The sequence below is a fragment of the Diadema antillarum genome, unplaced genomic scaffold, assembly GCF_040938485.1.
Source record: "Diadema antillarum isolate AM-2024a unplaced genomic scaffold, OU_Dant_1.0 scf00000081, whole genome shotgun sequence".
NCBI classification, from domain to species: domain Eukaryota; kingdom Metazoa; phylum Echinodermata; class Echinoidea; order Diadematoida; family Diadematidae; genus Diadema; species Diadema antillarum.
Window position 1 is genome coordinate 2041093 of NW_027270970.1, and position 6083 is coordinate 2047175.

The window sequence follows — 6083 nt, forward strand, 5'->3', positions numbered from 1 at the left end:
TTGGTCAGAAAATTGATCTATAAGATAAATCATAATCTTGTATTAACTGAAAGAGAGCAAGAAGTACATTAATTTTCACTTCAAATGAAGAGTTCTGGGCCCTGTTTCATAAAGCTGTTCGTAAAGTTACGAACAGCTTACGAGCAACTGGTGATCAGTTCTGATGTTGCTATACACTATTGTACTTATCTCAGAATTTTCATAACTCAGCACAAGAACTGATCACCAGTCGCTCGTAAGTTGTTCGTAACTTTACGAGCAGCTTTATGAAACACCCTCCTGGGATGTTTTACACGATTCATACACCTTGCCTTCCTAAAGCAGTAGGAAAAATTTGTACTGGAGGTTCACAAGTAGTGAGGAGTGGCCATGGATAGGCCAAGATGCCAGTATGGCATTATAGTAGGTATGGCACAACATGTCTGAGAGCCAGTGTGACTTCTATCATAGCCCATCTAACGATGACACTTACTGTCAGCATGTGTGTCTAGTCTCAGTTCAAACATTCCTCCGTTCAGCCGGAGGAGGCATCCTACAGAGATTGATAGCAGACCCATCAGTCTGTCTTCCTCCATAGTAAATATTAACCTAGGATCATCAATACTCACATAGTCTACTGTGGTGCCAAGGAGACTCATGCATAGGTCACAAGTGAGGACACAAGATCTACAGTGTACACTGAATGCAGCCAACACATTGCAGATGACCTTTTGTGTAGGTCTGCATTGCAACTGCAATATCATCTCTCAAAATTAATGCTAAAATAACCATCTAACTTTCTAACCACCTAACCCCACAATAAAATACATCTTATTTTGCATGAAAATTTAATGGTAGAAGTGTTGTGCCGGGATGGAATGTTGTGGAGCATCATATTCCATCGCCTCTCCCAAACTACATAAAAACAATTAACATAAAATCGAATGCACTGATTTGGTCATTTATGCTCCTTGCTTCCCTTGACAACTTTAGTACTGTAGCAGATAATTACGAAAGAGTTACATTAGGACAGGATCATTGAAATGTTTGCATTTCTGAGAGAACATTGAACATACTTGAATTAGTTAGGATACGATATCACAATTTAGTTAATAAACTACTTGATGATGTAAACTTTTTTTCTTTGGTCGCCTGTTTGAGCAAACAAAATCTTTGAATTTGACATTTTGGTGACCTGGAAAAAGTATGGCGGTCCAAAATAAAATGAATAGAAATTCATTTTGATTTTTAGCTGCACAATCATATAATACAATATATAATATATATACATATATATATATATATATATATATATATATATATATATTTTTTTTTTTTTTTTTTTAGTGGCCTGACTTAACTTTTAAGTGCCCGTCACTAAGAATGTCAAGCTGTGATACTTCTAGAGCACCATGGTTGCATGCAAGCCCTTTTCAAACCTATGATTTCCCTATAACAGTAGATCTGGAGCTTGGCAATGAGTGCACAATCTGGTACCGTAATATGACAGTGAAGGTATATCAAGGGTGCATGATTACGAATCGGATACAATAAAGACAGAGATTCAAACAAATGCATAAAATTACTTCTAGAGATGGACCACACAAAGTAAAATGGATATTATCCATACACACTGCAGGAAATAAATGCACACAATGGGTAGATGATACACTATGCTGATTACATATTAAGATGATACACTGTAATAAAGAAGAGAGAAAATAAATACTGCACAGAGATAGGGGAAAGGGGCAAAACAGTGTGTTGCAGAGATATCATGGTAATGTAGTCAGAGAGAATGGGGGGGGGGGGGGGGAGCAGATACAAGGAATGGAGTGAGGTCCATAGTCACATCATAGCAGATGTACGGCTACATGGTGGGTGAACCTACCATTCTCTACATGCAAAGCTTACAACAGAAGAGAGAATAAGAAATGAAGGAGTAATAGGTAAAATAGATGGTCTTAGTCACAAGCCACAACAAGGCCAGCTGTATTATCAGTGTTTGTAAGCACTGCTCTGACAATAGCAGTATACCACGGTGAAAAGTTGATCCCCCTTTATACAGACACAGGCCCTGTAGTTGGCCAGTCTATTGTGTGCCATCTTGTATTGTTGAATAGGATCAATACATCACACAGGATGTAGTACAGGAGAGAATCCTCTCAACAGGCATAAGACATAGCAGGTACAATGTATACACCCATGTCTACATGACACTCCACAGGATTCGGCTTCACTGTGACTATTAGCTTTCGATGCACTTTGTAATTGTGAGGAAGTAGGCCTATTCAATTTTCTTCAGAATACAAAATCCCATATTGCCTTTTAATAATTGTATTTGAGACAAACCTAAATTCAGTTGGACCTTTTTTTTTTTTTAACTATCTTGCATGTTGTACATACATTTTATCATCAGCAAAAAATGTTTTCATACAATGCCAATTACATTGTCCAAGTTACCTTTTTTTTTTTGAGTTCTAATGCTATTTCCTGACTGTTGAAGTAATTGTGAATCATGGACTGTCTACTGTACACAAGTGCCTTTCTTTACATTCTGTCAACAATGTAACAAAATAATTGATAAATATCAGTATTACATGGCATAAACTAAACTTCAATTGTTATAATATACTCATGAATTGCAGCCATACAGCATGAATAGCATGTACATGATCACCACCATATATGAAGAGAAATACCCATTTTTCCCCCATGCCAAACAAGTACATGTACTATGTACTACTCCAATGGCCTTGCTGACAATCACATTAATACAAACTGCACTCAGCAGCAATCCCTCCTCATTCTAATCTACCCCAGCAATAAACTGGGTTGAATACCACAGCACTGAGCTGATAAACCTTGCCCAGGTGGAATTGCGTTCATTGCCATAGCAACAGCCATTGATTGTCATGGTTGCAGGGAAGCCACTGCCAGTTATTGATATTTACACTAGCGTGCACTGCCTGCCCACCTACCGTACAGTGAGCTGCTATAGAAGCCTACAGACTGGTCTCTCTGTGTGTAACACCCAGCCCGGTACTAGCATCTGCCCACTCAAGTGTGCATGTATTAACTACAAAGCAGGGCAAAGTGCATCTCAATTATCTCATGTAATTAAATTATCAGAGAGGCCAGTATCAGGAGCATCTTGTCATCTTGGCAGAATTACAGACAAGTAGCATTTCTGTTAATCAACAGGATGTTTCATAATTCATGCAAGAACTGGAGTCAGAAGTTGTCTAATTTTTTAAATGAGAGCAAGGCATGATAGTAATGTACATATTGTACCTGGGTCACCATGTTTTTCAAAATGTGCTTTTTCTTCTCCTTCATGAAAGCACAAATTTTGTACTTTTAGCCAGTCTGGCCTGTTCACTGCTTCTGCAATAAAAGTGAGAAGTAAACACAAAAACAATTGATGTGTTTTCTGTAAATTCCTATTATTCTATAGTGCTGCAGATATGAATTACATTATTCATTGTTAGAGTGCAGAGCTACTGTATGTGTAATTACCTCCTTACCTACAATGTAGCTCAAAATTATCAATTTTTCAATTGAAAATAAAAGGGTCCTCAAGATACAAACAAGGGATGACGAAAATACTAATGCTGCCATTTATCTTGATTGAAGATCAAAATTTCGCAGGTCATTCTGGCTTACTAACGTCACTCTCTGCAGCTTTTTTCAGACTGTGATACAGTTGTAGCTTTGATAAATGTGAGTGAAGAGAGCCATAGCTGAGCCAATGCAGCATGAGGGCCTTTTGAGTATATAGGCAAAATAATGTGATTTTCATTCCATGACCAGAAGAAAGAATATTAGTGTGTATTACTCTATTCAGTCAATGAATAGTTTGTCACTTCAAACGATGGAGCCGCTAAAATGAGACTTTTGCTACCAAATGCTGGATAGGAAAATTTGGTTGAATTAAAAAACATGAGCTTCATCACTGACCTTTACTATGTACAGTACACACACCGCCAAAGAATCTTGATCTTGGAGTCAAAATACTACCAATAAGCAAACAATTTGATGATATTTGCTGATGGGCAATTCTATTCTATAAACAATTGCAGGCCTGCGCTTGTTCATGGCATTTCAAATGAACCCTAGTAAGCAGCAAATAAAGATTCTTCTCTTCCATCGCTGCTACTGAGTCTTGCAAAACAACCTTCTTTCATTAATTACTCTTTTTATTCTTAAGCAAGGTGGACCTTGAACCCACTAAATTGTTTGTATGGAAAAAAAAAAACAGAGTGCTTCAGAATAGTTCTGTTAGGGATAAAAACAACCAATGTAAAAATGCTAATCAGTTAATCAATGCAAATTGTTGAATATATAATACAAAATATGAAAAATAGTTTTATAAAAATTGTTTCTAGAATATTGCAGTGTACAGTTACAGTTTACTGAGAAAATTAGCTATATATCTCATTATATTTGTGGTTTTATCACCAAGTTTTCATATGGTAAGGTGTCTTGAAATACAACTGAATTAGATGCATCAAATTCAATCTTTTTTAAAAATCCCTGCTGCTAGTGATAAACAGTGGCTTTAACAGAGGCTACACTCTCTGTGGCTTACTCAGCATGGGGTAGGCTGCAGTCTTTGGTCCCAGCAAGCCTACAGTCATGATAGCACAGGTCTCATACATAGTCTACCACCTAGTCTCTTTCTTCAATTACAAGCTACTTATTACTTTCAAAAGGAATCTCATCTTGACAAATTGCAGACGAACAAAAATACAATACTTAAGTATCTTCATCTGAAATAAGCATATAACTTTTAAATCAAACACTACAACATGTGCAGGTTGCAATAAACATGGTGGAATTGTTCAGCTTTACAAGCACCCCCCCCCCCCACCCCACCCTCACCCCACCCCCACCCCATCCCCAACAAAACACACACACACATGCACACACATGAATGATGGCTTTTGAGCTTGGAAAATTAAACAAGATCACACAAGTTTAAACTATTCTATAAGTACAATGAATTCTCTAAAAGGATCAAATCATGAATGTAAACAAATATTATTGGTCACTTTATCATATTGTATGTAATGTACACTAAAAAGATCACTGAGCTCTCTATCTTAAAAATGTGATTATTTTGCTACAACACGAACACTGTATAATTTGCCATAAACACTTGCCGGAGTATACTCAGAACTCATCCTAAATGGCCGCCCCTACAGGGCATCAGGCTACAGGATTATTTACTCTCTGTGTTCATTCCCTTCATTTCACCTAATCTTACATTCTAAGTCTTTATTTGAAGCCTGTCTAGATGCAGGGGAATACGAAATGTCTGATTGTCACCATACAGAGAAATCATGGCAATGAATTGGAAAGCACAAACATCCTGGTGACAATCAGGGCTAAATAAATATTTCTTATCAAACCGATTTCAGGGTCTGGAAGGACTATATGTCTGGAATCAAATTGTATTTTATGTGCATTGTACATTTCATACAAGTTCAGACTTGTATCATGTGCTGTTATAACAGAACACACCGTATGTACACTTTTAACCAATGTTATCATCTTCTGAGCTTGAACTGTTTCATGTGCCAAATCTAACACTCGCCTGTGACCACTTTGCTGTTTAGTACTGCATATTTCACACTTGAACCTCACACATCAGAACATCAAGATAACAGCAAAGTTAACAATGAGTCAAATAAACTTAGATCTTTCCTGAAGTACAAAGCTTGGGAACAGAAGATTTAAACAAACAAAAAATAATCCGACTTTAAAAAGATTATGATCAGTATCCTAATAAAAAAAAAAGACATGACAAATGACTCATTCAAATTATAAATAAGTACTGACATAAAGTCACCAAAACCAGGAAAAGTTCCCTTAGATCAAAAAACAGGAGAAAAGATATCAATTTCAGCAACTTCATAAACTGAGCAGTTGGACTGTTTACTCAGACTACATGTATGTGTAGTAAAAACTAATGAAAATTAGAAACCTGATGGAAAATTATAGTATAGGCCTTTTAATTCATGACAAGCACTTAAAAAAATATAACAATCAACAAAAACAAAAAAATCAGTTTTGGTAGTAGAGTGATGAACAATCACCAA